Here is a 14938-nt window from a genome sequence, read left to right as displayed (position 1 = left end):
ATCGGTGTTCTTGCCTAGAGAATTCTATGGACAGAGGAGCCTGGCGGGCTACAGTCCATGGGGGTCACAAAGAGTCAGACAAAACTGATCGACTAACACTAACTAAAAATGCCTATAGGAAGCTCATACTAAGGAAAATCTAGAAAAAGTCATCATTCCAATGAGGCAACAAATTTCCAGAGAGTAGCAATCTAACGTTCCTATCAACTGTTTGTTTTAACTTTAGAATATAAATGTTCAGTGTGGCCTCCAGCTAGCAGCTGACCTAGGAAAGGTACAAGCTAGAATACAATTACTGGGATAATTCTGCCTAATCAAGGTGAACAATTCTTTTACCCTTGAGTTTTGGTATCCTAGGTCCATGAATATTTTTTCATTATACAAATTGCTCCCAAGCTCTTGATATGATTCTCTTTCAAGAGACAATTTTGTGATTTTGTGTATTTCATGGTTTTTTCCCCAGCCTTGAAATTCTAAGGTCTCTTAACTCGAGGGCAACTATGTTTTCTATTCAAGAAACTTAGCTGTAATTCAGTAATAACTAACTTTTCCTTTTTCTGGCCCATGGCTTAATGGGAACTCTTTACCCAGGAGCCCTGCAAGCGGAACAAGTCTTGTTTGACCACAGCAATGGCAACCCACTCCAGCACTCTTGCCTGGAAAATCCCATGGAAGGAGGAGCCTGGTAGGCTGCAGTCCATGGGGTCACAAAGAAGTTGGACACGACTGAGCAACTTCACTTTCACTTTTCACTTTCATGCATTGGAGAAGGAAATGGCAACCCACTCCAGTGTTCTTGCCTGGAGAATCCCAGGGACGTCAGAGCCTGATGGGCTGCCATCTGTGGGGTCACAGAGTCAGACACGACTGAAGTGACTTAGCAGCAGCAGAAGCAGTGCTTAGCCATAGCCAGTAATGAGAGAAGGCGGAATTCTCAAGGGAGGGAGAGCACAGAGTGAATTAGCTGGTTTTGTTCAGAAGTCACAGCTCAAAACACAGACACCATCTGCAGCACTCACTCCCCACTTTTCATTGTGGAAATCCCATTAAAGAAACCTCTAGAGCAATGGCATAAGTATTTCAAATAGAAGTCTGCAGGAAAAGACTGCTATTGAAAAACAATAGACTTGGAAACTTACAATCTGATCAAGCCCTCAGGAAGATAATTCAAGCTGAGGAGGTTCTCCTCTCTGTGATCTGCTGGGAGAAGATTTCCTTGTTTTATTTTGTTTAAGCCGTATGGCTATTTAAAAATCCATACATTTAGCGTCTATGAACGAATGAGATTTATAACCAAAGAATCAATCTTTCTTGATTTTGTCTCCAAGTATTTTGTGATTTGTAAACACTGGTTTTAAATTGGTCTGTACATTGGGGCTGGTTGGGCTCATTAGGGAGTTCTACCTTAGATAAATCACTTACTGCCACAGCCTGCCATGAAAACACTATAAATTGAATGGAGGCTTGTCATATTGCTATTTATACTCCAATGGGCTTAGTGGCTATTGGAACTGGGCAGAGCAGCCCTGGGACCAGCTAGGCCAGGCTCCCACCCTCTCCTGGATCGCTGGCAGCAGCCCGGATCTGATGATGCACAAATACACTTTTCTTGGCCACCCTGTCATGGGCCATCTCATCCTTTCAAACACTCTGGTGGATTATACAGTACCTTGATTACCACTTGAGAGAAAGCAAGAAAACACAGGGGAAGAAAATTTGATCTGTAAGGCCAAAACAGTTTGCCCTGTGGATATTAATTCTAGTTCCTGCCAGAAACGAATCTTTTCTTAGGGGTCCTACAGTAAACACATCTCCCCTAAATGGCATCCCACAAATTAAACTGAGAGGGACACGGAAAATGTTTTGTACTGGGGAGGAAGGAAACACAAAATGGTCTTACTGGTACACTTCCTCATTAGAGAAGCTATGACTACCCCTAAAAGCTTCACATTTCTTGCATGCTTCCAGAATGAAGCTTCCAGAAGGATCCTGATGTGGGCCACGGTGCTCAGCTGTGCCCATCCCAACACAAAGCATGTCTGGAGGTGTCCTCAGGTGCTCAGTGCAGAAATGAATGTGGGCAAAGACGAACTCGGTCATGGCCGAGAACAGGGCTGCAGGTCAAAGTTCTCACCCTGACCAAGATTAGATTCCTTTAGCCCTGGAGGTTTAATTTCTTTCATTTCAGGATGGCGAGCAACTTAAGAAACTCTTTCTTCTCCCCATTTTCTCTCATTCTCCTTTCCTTCTGCTGCTTTTTTTCTTTCAACTCCCATTTGAGTTTATTTTTTGAAGCTGATTTGGGAAGAATACATGAAAACTTTTTGAGATTCAAATTTGCATTCTATGAGCAAGAAATTATTAAGCACTTAGAGTAAGTAGGCCAGATATTCTGAGAGTTAACAGAAACAGAAAAATGGCAATGCTTTTTCAGCATAAACAAGGAACAAGTGGGTATCAGTCATGACTGTGGGTATGAGTAGGTAATGCACTGGGTTGGCCAAAATTTCATGCTGGTTTTTCCATATTACACTCGAATGAACTATTGGGCCAATCCAACATATACCTTACAAACGTGTGGGAGATCCTGTGAGTTGACTATTTAATATCCATTATCTCTTCCCACTTGGCAAATTAAATCCAGAAGTCAGATGTATAGCCCTAGAGGATAACAATGGTCTTAGGTTTGCATATAGAAGGAAGTTTTCCACATACAGGTCTAGACAGAATACCACTTAGATGAACCACGTCAATTCCCCACCCACCTATTCCCCCCTTATGAATTGACAGATATAACTATGAAAGGCTTTGCACAATTTAGAAAAAGTTGGCCCTTTCTTGAATAGTAGGTAGACAGATCCTATGGCCTACTTGGAGAGTTGAATTAGAATGAATTAATTCCATTTGCAGCAACATGGATGGATCTAGAGCTAATCATACTAAAGTGAAGTAAGCCAGTCAATGACAAATATCATATGATACAGTTTGTATGTGGAATTTTTTTTAAAAAAAGATATAAATGAACTCATATTCAAAAGAGAAATAGACACAGAAAACAAACTTATGGTTAGCAAAGGGGAAAGGGGGCAGTGAGTTAAGAATATGAGATTAACATATACACACTACCATATACAAAATAGATAACCAACAAGGACCTACTTATAGCACAAGAAACTAGACTCAATATTTTGTGATAGCCTATAAAGGGAGAAGAATCTGAAAAAGAATATACTGGAAATATATACATATATATATATATATATACATATTTACGCATATGTTTGTGTGCTCACTCACTTCAGTCATGTCATGTCTGTAACACTATGGACTGTAACCCACCAGGTTTCTCTGTCCATGGGATTCTCCAGGCAAGAATGGGGATCTTCCCAACCCAGAGATCGAACCTGAGGTTCTTACATACATGTAAGTGTATATATGTGTACATATATATGGTGTTGGAGAAGACTTTTGAGAGTCCTGTGGACTGCAAGGAGATCCAACCAGTCAATCCTAAAGGAAATCAATCCTGAATATTCATTGGAAGGACTGATGCTGAAGCTGAAGCTCTAGTACTTTGGCCACCTGATGCAAGGAGCCAACTCATTAGAAAAGACCCTGATGCTGGGAAAGAGTGAAGGCAGGAGAAGAAGGGGACAACAGAGGATGAGACAGTTGGATGGCATCACTGACTCAGTGGACGTGAGTTTGAGCAAACTCTGGGAGATAGTGAAGGACAGGGAAGCCTGGCATGCTGAGTCCACGGTGTCGCAAAGAGTCGGACACAACTGAGTGACTGAACACCACCACCACATGAAACTAACACGAAACTATCGTTGTGCCCGTAGTTTAGTTACTAAGTTGTGTCCAACTCTTTGCAACTCCATGGACTGTAGCCTGCCAGGCTCCTCTGTCCATGGGATTCTCCAGGCAAGAATACCGGAGTGGGTTGCCATTTCCTTCTCCAGGGGATATTCCTGATCCAGGGAACGAATCTGCATCTCCTGCATTGGGCAGATTCTTTACCACTGAGCCACCAGGGAAGCCCCAAATAAATTCAACTTTAATATAAAAAATTACATTAAAAAAACTAATAACAAAAGTTCTTCAAAGATTTTTTACAACTTAATCACTACAGAAACTACACACATCAAACGGCATGTTACATTTTTATCGAATACAATGACTTCAAGTTGAGCAAATGTTCTACTCAACATATTAGATAAAATTAGTACTTGTTGATTTGCACTTCAACTTCTAAATTTGCCAGAATATAAGAAGCCTATCCTAAATTTAATGGGATCTCTTTTTACAAATACAACATCCAATTAAACACTGCCCTTAATTTCATTACTGAGATAGATCAGGCATTTTCTCCATTGATGTTGTCCATACTGTAATTCAAACATTTGAGAGATAATACTTTGTAACCGTGTAAGCCCTGGAGAGAGCATGGGTTTTAGATTTACATAATCTTCAATTTTAAACCTTGCATTGCTTTTTTGCTATGTGACCTTGAGAATATTACCTAAGCCTTTAAATATCATTATTTTCAGCTGAAAGCTAGAAAAAACAATACTGAGCTACCATGAAGATTAAAAAAAATAAAATTAATTAATTACCGAAAACAGTGGCTAGAAACTACTAGAACCCTAGGAAGCTCTCACTGGTACGGGTGTTATCAGCCTCAAGGTGGCTGACAGCATCTCACATCTTTACAATTATGTCTCACAACTTGTGTCAACTCTACTTCCTGTCATCAAAAGAATAAGTAATTTTTAATCATCCATCTTATGCCATAGATTTGGTTCTGAATGACATTAAGGGCTCTCTAAAAATCAAATCCATTTGCAAATAGAAGAAGAGTAAATACAGTTACTAAACTGTTTGGAATGTGTCAAAAATATGAAGAAAATTTCAAAAAGAAAGAGTTAAAAATATTTTGGGTTATGGCAATATTATTGCAATAAATATAAACTCCCAGGTTTTAAAAGGCCAAAAGTAAATTAAGCATGAAATAATACTTTTAAAAGTAAAATAAACTCTCTTCCCTTACAGCCATACTCCATCCTAACCAACCAATAAACTTCTAACAGAAAAAAAAAAAATTTACATTGAAAGTTAACAATATACAATCAATTGGAATATTTGCCCCAATAATCCTTCAGCCACATTATTTGTATAGTAAGGACAATTATTTATGGCAACATTTTGATACCAAATTTGTTAGACATTTTTAGGAAAGGAATGAATATGATGAACCAGCATTATAATAAATCCATTTTACATCAAATCTTCATTAAAATATATATCAATTAAACACAAATAAGAATTAACACATCTTATTATACATTGAAAAACAATCATATATGTACTAGAAAAACTATTATAATAATCAATTTATAAATTTAATTTCTTCCTACTTCCCAAATAGTTTTAGTAAAATGTCCTACCACCACAGTATACAAGTGTGATTAAACTGTTTGAATTTCATCAAATTTACAGGCAATTTTTGTATTTGATTTTATTATATGAAATCAGTCTCAGTTGATAGTTTCACATACTTACATTCAGTTCAGTTCAGTCACTCAATCGTGTCTGACTCTTTGCAACCCCATGAATTGCAGCATGCCAGGCCTCCCTGTCCATCACCAACTCCCAGAGTTCATTTAAACTCACATCCATTGAGTCGGTGATGCCATCCAGCCATCTCATCCTCTGTCGTCCTCTTCTCCTCCTGCCCCCAATCCCTCCCAGCATCAGAGTCTTTTCCAATGAGTCAACTCTTCACATGAGGTGGCTAAAGTACTGGAGTTTCAGCTTTGGCATCATTCCTTCCAGAGAACACCCAGGACTGATCTCATTTAGAATGGACTGTTTGGATTACTTACATTAGTTTTGTTTAAATTTCTATTTGCTATATTTCTTGGGAAGTGATAAATATTTTAAGGGTTCTTGGCTAGGTGTTTTCTGTGGATTATATACTTCTCATTTTACTCTAATAGAAAGTATTGTGAGGTAGGCTCTATGATTAACCACATGAAAGCACAGAAAGTCAAAGTTTAGGGATGAAGAATTTTGCCCCAAGTGTCACAAGTACTATAACAGAGCTGCAAAATTAAATTCCAAAGCTTCTTCAAATTTGAATATAAAATTCAACAGCTTGACCACAAGTAAAAGCAGAAAAAAAAAATGGTTATAATGCTTCCCACTTTTAAAGACTGCGAGGAACCAGAGATCAAATTGCCAACATCCACTGGATCATTGAAAAAGCAAAAGAGTTCCAGAAAAACATCTATTTCTGCTTTATTGACTATGCCAAAGCCTTTGACTGTGTGCATCACAATAAACTGTGGAACATTCTTCAAGAGATGGGAATACCAGACCATCTGACCTGCCTCTTGAGAAACCTATATGCAGGTCAGGAAGCAACAGTTAAAACTGGACATGGAACAAAGACTGGTTCCAAATAGGAAAAGGAGTACGTCAAGGCTGTATACTGTCACCCTGCTTATTTAACTTCTATGCAGAGTACATCATGAGAAACGCTGGGCTGGAAGAAACACAAGCTGGAATCAAGATTGCCAGGAGAAATATCAATCACCTCAGATATGCAGATGACACCACCCTTATGGCAGAAAGTGAAGAGGAACTCAAAAGCCTCTTGATGAAAGTGAAAGTGGAGAGTGAAAAAGTTGGATTAAAGCTCAACATTCAGAAAATGAAGATCATGGCATCCGGTCCCATCACTTCATGGGAAATAGATGGGGAAATAGTGGAAACAGTGTGAGACTTTATTTCTTTTGGGCCCCAAAATCACTTCAGATGGTGACTGCAGCCATGAAATTAAAAGACGCTTACTCCTTGGAAGGAAAGTTATGACCAACCTAGACAGCAAATTCAAAAGCAGAGACATTACTTTGCCAACAAAGGTCTGTCTAGTCAAGGCTATGGTTTTTCCAGTGGTCATGTATGGATGTGAGAGTTGGACTGTGAAGAAAGTTGAGCGCCGAAGAATTGATGCTTTTTAACTGTGGTGTTGCAGAAGACTCTTGAGAGTCCATTGGACTGCAAGGAGACCCAACCAGTCCATTCTGAAGGAGATCAGCCCTGGATTTCTTTGGAAGGAATGATGCTAAAACTGAAACTCCAGTACTTTGGCCACCTCATGCGAAGAGTTGACTCATTGGAAAAGACTCTGATGCTGGGAGGGATTGGGGGCAGGAGGAAAAGGGAACAACAGAGGATGAGATGGCTGGATGGCATCACCGACTCAATGGACATGAGTTTGAGTGAACTCCAGGAGATGGTGATGGACAGGGAGGCCTGATGTGCTGTGATTCATGGGGTCGCAAAGAGTAGGACACAACTGAGCGACTGAACTGAACTGAACTGAATGAATTAGTGATTCTAATAATATATATCTAAAATACGGGGCCTAATGTGAGAAAGCCTACCCTTTCATACCAAGCCAACACTGAACTGGCACACAGCCTGGCACGGATAGTTAGAGCATAGATTCTGACAATTATCAAACATGGTTTCTATTTGTTAGCTGTCTGACCTTTGGCAAATTAATTCCATTTATCTGCGCTCCAGTTTTCTTATTTATAAATGGGATAGATATTAATACCTAATATAATTGTTGTTAAGGTTAAATAAGAATTATCTGAAATCACTTAGAATAGTGCCTGATGTGTAATAAATATTATGTAAATATTTACTAATAATATATTATCTTAAAAATCTATGGAAGTACAACCAACTCAGTCAGTGCCCATTTAATGCACTAAGCTAGAAGATTTTGTTTATTCTCTTAGGGAAGATTTATTTTTCAGGATAAATCATTCAAAGGAAGGATTTTTATGTTTATACAGAGTAAATATTAACGTACTCTGTATTAGTGGGAATTCCATGTTGGTCCAGTGATTAGGAGTCCATGCTTTCAGGGTCAAGGGCGAGGGTTCAGTCCCTGGTCTGAGAACTCAGATCCCACAGGCCACACAGTGTGGCCATAAAAAAGAAAAATGTTAAAAGAAATACACATATTAGATGATTTACCCATTGATTATACCTTTAGTATTTAAGTATTTAGTATTTATACTCCTATTTTAACAGAGACAAAAGATATGAAGAATTCTTAAATTTTAAATGAAGAAATAAATTATATTTATCTCTTATCCAATCTACTTATTCTACTATCTGGCACAGGAAGAGATTTTTCCAGGAGTGAATGAAATGCATGTGTTTTCATTGAGCAATTTAACGTGCCATTGACTTTATGCATTGTTGGAGATATCTCAGATGGAAAAGTTAACAAAAGGTCATAGCTAACTTTGCTCTCCTCAGACAGAGCTGCATAGATTTACCAAAATAAAAAACAAAACATGTGCTTTCAAAGCTTCTTCCAGAAAATTCAGTATCATCAAATGAGCGAAATGCGCTACTATCTAGAAAATAACAAAAGAAACAGAATGCCCATATAAGAGAGATCTTACAGAGTGTCACTGGTCTGGCGTCTGACTGTTCTTGACAGGCCGATCATACATTGTACCATGTGGAGGGCACTAGCCGCATGTCAAACGCTCAGTAGCCACCTGTGGCTGGCAGTTACAGTATTAAAGCAGATATAAGTCATGTACAGACATGAGAGTTGCACCATAAAGAAGGCTGAGCGCTGAAGAATTGATGCTTTTGAACTGTGGTGTTGGAGAAGACTCTTGAGAATCCCTTGGACAACAAGAAGATCCAACCAGTCCATCCTAAATATTCAGAATATCCAATCCTGAATATTCATTGGAAGGACTGATACTGAAGCTCCAATACTCTGGCCACCTGATGCGAAGAGTCTACTTAACTGGAAAAGACCATGATGCTGGGAAAGATTGAAGGCAGGAGGAGAAGGGGACGACAGAGGATGAGACAGTTAGATAGCATCACTGTCTCAATGGACATGAATTTGAGCAAACTCTGGGAGACCGTGAAGGACAGGGAAGCCTAGTGTGCTGCAGTCCATGGGTCGCAAGGAGTTGGATATGACTTAGTGCCTGAACAACAACAAAAATAAGACAGCTTCCACTCCAGACCCTGAATCAGAATTTGGGCTTTAATGAAAACCCCCAGGTGATCTGTAAGCTCAAAGTTTGAGAAGTGCTACCTACTCTATTTAATTATTTATCTTTGCCTTCACAGTGGTACACAATACTGAAATGATTTGCAGGACAGTGAAATACTGATGTCTGAGACTTGAGAGAAAAGATAATAGTCAATTACTTGGCATTATCTGTTAAAATAGTAGGAAAAACATATCATCTTGATTTTCTAGAAACTCTAATTTTCTTTTTGGTTTCCCACAAATAAATCAGCTCTTCCTTTTGTTCTTCAATCCACAGTCAACATTCCCAAGGAAAGTAAGTAGAAACTGTAATTTTTGAGTCTTTTTTCTTGTCTTCCTGTTGATCCTTCTGATAATCTGTTGTATATTATTTATAAGAAAAGACATGCGCTAACTTGGAAATAAGATGCCCATTAAAATGCATACAAATATATGAAATGGGTTGAGAAAGGCTGCAGACTGGGAAAATGCTCATTTCACTAAGAAGTTTTGAAGTGTAGCACAGACACTGTGTATTCATGGGAAACACTGCCAGGGTTTTTCATCAAGACATTTTCAGATCCCATCCTTTATATTATTCTATGAAAACTGAAAGAGAAAAATTGGTGCAATCCTTCAACCAAGATAAACAAATTAATGCGATTTTGAAAACAGAAATGACTTTCAAAATAAGAATCTATGGGACTCGAGAGTTGTAAGAAATACTGTCTCACAAGGCTGTGAATTGCTCCACAACACAGATGTCCTTGAAGACTGTGACTATATCTTCCACTTACATAGGGCAAGTTCCTATACTAGTGTCTGTAACAGAGTAGGTATTCAATAAATATTTGTTAAATTAAATTCCATTGAATTCTCCTTGGATCAGGGGTGGGAAAAAGGACTTTCAACTCTATCATGCCTGGTCATTGGAGAGATACATATTATATTTAATTAAACATTTGACTATGTTCAAGGATCTCATTTTAAAGCACACTTACTTGCCTACAGTAAGAATTAAAAACTATCTTTACTTCAGAAAAGGATGTAAAAATAGAATCATCTAGACAAAAACCTAAGTCAAATTCATCAAAAGTTTCCACTATTTGTATTTGTGAAATAAATTGTTGAATAGTTCTGTTGGTCATTTTTCTGTCAAATACATAAAACACACTGAAAGACTGTGTCTCTCTGTTGTGGCTTCTTCTCTTGCCATCCTTAATGAAGCACAAAGCTTAGAAAATATTTGAGGTTGGTTAGATGGTTTTTTCCCCCAAAAATTCATGGCCCTTCGCTTTTGTCACACTTTTTCTGAATAACAAAAATATTAAGGAATTCATTATTGGTAAAGGCAATGATCAGATGTTTTGACAGGAGAAATGAGCCTTATAAAATGAATTTAACTTTTACTGTTTCTGATATGTGTTCAGTTGTTCTACAAGTAATAATATGTGGGCATCCACTGTAATGCAATTTGTACTGGGTGGAAAATGCACACAGAGTGCTGGGCATGCAGAAATGCTAAGCATCAGGCCAAATGTAGCATCAAGACAGGATCTGGATGAATCACCATTGACCATTCTGTTATTGATGATCTCTCCTGACATATATGGTGATTTCTCGCCATTGATTCCGTCCATGACCTTGGACCCTCCCCAACTGCTCTAATTCACTTTTCTCATTTGAAAGAGGGTGGACAAAAGAGGAAATGATGGGAAAAGATGACAACATGGACCATCCATATAGAGGTGGGTGAAAGTGAACCCCAGCCAATCTTCTTTGGAACCCTCCATGAATACAAAACTTTATCGCCTATAGAGAATTCAGACAGATATTACAGGCCAAGCTTCCCATCCTCTCTACTTATTCTTCTTGAAAATATAACTTGTAAGTTAAGCACAAGATGGAAATCTATCTAAAAAGAGCAACAATGAACATTAATAAAATCAGCTCTCAGTTCTCTTAAAGATTATCCTTGGCAAAGCTTGTCAGCAAAAACAATCTTCCACTTCACTGCTTACTTTGTTAACAGCCCGTATCTATTTACTCTTAACTTTGCATGTAGCTCACATTCAGGGTTTGTAGTCATTTAGAAACATGAAATTCATAATTTATTGTGGATGGAAGTGCCTTTAAAAATCATCTAGGCCTCACATCAATCTGAATGACTCACAGAAGCTTGAACAAGTCCCGTAGTGTGGAACTCACTCCTCCCTGAGGCAACCTACTCTACCTGTGGACCGAGTCCTCGCTCCAGGAAAAAGGAAAACAACAGTTCTGTTTTTCAGCCTGTCTGATACACAAACTCTCCTTTCCTAGCCCAGCCTGTGTTTTAGGAAGGACCTGAGAACATTTAAATAGAGAAATGGACACTTTCCAGTTCCAACTGTTTTAATAAATACAAATCCAATCTTAAAAATAATCACAGAATGAAAAAATGTTCATAATATCATAAACAGCCAAATATCAATGAAACTGCTCTCCCAATACCAATATAAAAGATGACATAGACAGTACCTGTGATTAGCCATCTTTTAGTCTTATGCTGCCACTTTGTATGTGATACCACCTCTAAGAGGAAGCATGGACATGAAGCAAGAAATCAGTCTTCTCTTATTCTCTTGGCTCTACTATTTTACCTCTGGTTCATAGCATATACACAAATCCTTGCCTATCCATCTTCATCCTCCCAAAACTATAATAACTCTTCTTTCCGTTCTTTGTCATCCTTAATCCTCAAAGAACTATTTTATCCTTGCTATCTCTACATCCTTGCCACTCTGTTACTCTTTGACTCACTGCCACTTGACTTTTATCCTCCCTACTGCGCTACCACAGTTGGCATGGGTTTGAATTGTATGGGTTCACTGATATGTGGATTTTTTTCAATGCATATTACAGTCCTACACCATCTAGGTTTGGTTGAATTTGTGGATGAGGAACTGTGGATAATGAGGGTCAATTATAAAATTATACGTGGAATTTCAACTGCATGGCTTTGACACCACTAACACATGCCTCGTTCAAGGGTCACGTGTACTACTCTTTTCAAATCACCAAAAAATTCTTAAATAGTAACTCCAAAATCTTTTTCAATCCTTAACTCTAATAGACCTCAATGATGCACCTAATTCTGTTGATTGCTAGCTTATCCTGAATCTCTTCAATTAGTGCCTTTTAGCTATCTACCATCAACTTTTCATTTTGTTCTGCCTCCCCATTAAGTCAAAGTTATGGTTTTTCCAGTAGTCATGTATGGATGTGAGAGTTGGACCACCAAAAGCTGAGCGCTGAAGAATTGATGTTTTCAAATGGTGGTGATGGAGAAGACTCTTTAGAGTCCCTTGGATAGCAAGGAGATCAAACTAGTCAACCCTAAAGGCAATCCACCCTGAATACTCACTGGAAGGACTGATGCTGAAGCTAAAGCTCCAATACTTTGGCCACCTGATGTGGAGAGTCGACGCATTAGAAAAGACCCTGAAGCTGGGAAAGACCGAGGGCCACAGGAGAAGGGGACGACAGAGGATGAGATGGTTGGATGGTATCACTGATTCAATGGACATGATTTTGAGCAAACCCCAGGAGATAGTGAAGGACAGAGAAGCCTGACATGCTGTATTTCATGAGGTTTCAAGGAGTTGGACACAACTCAACAATAAGAACTCTATTAAATATTGTTAAACACCCTTCAAGGAGCCACCTGTCCCAAAGAAGTTTCATCTATTTTGGGTTTTTATGTTGGTGGCTGCGACCGGCACATTTAAACTGGCCGAGAGGAGCTACCCCACGTCTGAGGTCGGGAGCAGAAACCGGGAGGACCCCATGCCTGAGGGGAGGCGGCCAAGAGGAGTTACCCCGCGTCCGAGGTCAGGGGCAGCGGCCGAGAATGCCAGGCTGCGATGGTGCAGGAATAGCCGAGAGGAGCTACCCCACGTCTGATGTCAGGGGCGGCTGCCTAGAGGAGCTACCCCACCTCCAAGGAGCTGTGGCTGCAAGGGCGCAGGAGGGCCTAGAGGAACTATTCCACATTCAAGGTCAGAAGGGGCGGTGATGAGGAGATACCCCCTTTCCAAGGTAAGGAGCAATGGCTGCGCTTTGCTGGAGCAGCCGTGAAGAGATACCCCACGTGCAAGGTAAGAGAAACCGAAGTAAGATGGTAGCTGTTGTGAGAGGGCATCAGAGGGCAGACACACTGAAACCATACTCACAGAAAACTAGTTAATCTAATCACACTAGGACCACAGCCTTGTCTAACTCAATGAAACTAAGCCATGCCCGTGGGGCCACCTAAGACGGGCGGGTCATGGTGGAGAGGTCTGACAGAATGTGGTCCACTGGAGAAGGGAATGGCAAACCACTTCAGTATTCTTGCCTTGAGAACCCCATGAACAGTATGAAAAGGCAAAATGATAGGATACTGAAAGAGGAACTCCCCAGGTCAGTAGGTGCCCAATATGCTACTGGAGATCAGTGGAGAAATAACTCCAGAAAGGATGAAGAGATGGAGCCAAAGCAAAAAAAAACAATAACCAGCTGTGGATGTGACTGGTGATAGAAGCAAGGTCTGATGCTGTAAAGAGCAATATTGCATAGGAACCTGGAATGTCAGGGCCATGAATCAAGGCAAATTGGAAGTGGTCAAACAAGAGATGGCATGAGTGAACGTCAACATTCTAGGAATCAGCAAACTAAAATGGACTGGAATGGGTGAATTTAATTCAGATGACCATTATATCTACTACTGCAGGTAGGAATCCCTCAGAAGAAATGGACTAGCCATCATGGTCAACAAAAGAGTCCAAAATGCAGTACTTGGATGCAATCTCAAAAACGACAGAATGATCTCTGTTCGTTTCCAAGGCAAACCATTCAATGGCACAGTAATCCAAGTCTATGCCCCAACCAGTAACACTGAAGAAGCTGAAGTTGAACGGTTCTATGAACACCTACAAGACCTTTTAGAATTAACACACAAAAAAGATGTCCTCCTTTTCATTATAGGGGACTGGAATGCAGAAGTAGGAAGTCAAGACACACCTGGAGTAACAGGAATATTTGGCCTTGGAATACAGAATGAAGCAGGGCAAAGACGAATAGAGATTTGCCAAGAAAATACACTAGTCATAAAAAACACCCTCTTCCAACAACACAAGAGAAGACTCTACACATGGACATCACCAGATGGTCATACCAAAATCAGATTGATTCTTTGCAGCCAATGATGGAGAAGCTCTATACAGTCAACAAAAACAAGACCAGGAGCTGACTGTGGTTCAGATCATGAACTCCTTATTGCCAAATTCAGACTTAAATTGAGTAAAGTAGGGAAAACCACTAGACCATTCAGGTATGACCTAAATCAAATCCCTTATGATTATACAGTGGAAGTGAGAAATATATGTAAGGGACTAGATCTGATAGATAGAGTGCCTTATGAACTATGGATGGAGGTTCGTGACATTGTACAGGAGACAGGGATCAAGACCATCCCCATGGAAAAGAAATGCAAAAAAGCAAAATGGCTGTCTGGGGAGGCCTTACAAATAGCTGTGAAAAGAAGAGAAGCGAAAAGCAAAGGAGAAAAGGAAAGATATAAACATCTGAATGCAGAGTTCCAAAGAATAGCAAGGAGAGATAAGAAAGCCTTTCTCAGCAATCAATACAAAGAAATAGAGGAAAACAACAGAATGGGAAAGACTAGAGATCTCCTCAAGAAAATTAGAGATACCAAGGGAACATTTCATGCAAAGATGGGCCCGATAAAGGACAGAAATGGTATGGACCTAACAGAAGCAGAAGATATTAAGAAGAGGTGGCAAGAATACACAGAAGAGCTGTACAAAA

Source organism: Bison bison, unplaced genomic scaffold, assembly GCF_000754665.1.
Source record: "Bison bison bison isolate TAMUID 2011002044 unplaced genomic scaffold, Bison_UMD1.0 scf7180017864349, whole genome shotgun sequence".
NCBI classification, from domain to species: domain Eukaryota; kingdom Metazoa; phylum Chordata; class Mammalia; order Artiodactyla; family Bovidae; genus Bison; species Bison bison.
Note: the sequence above shows the minus strand (reverse complement) of the source record.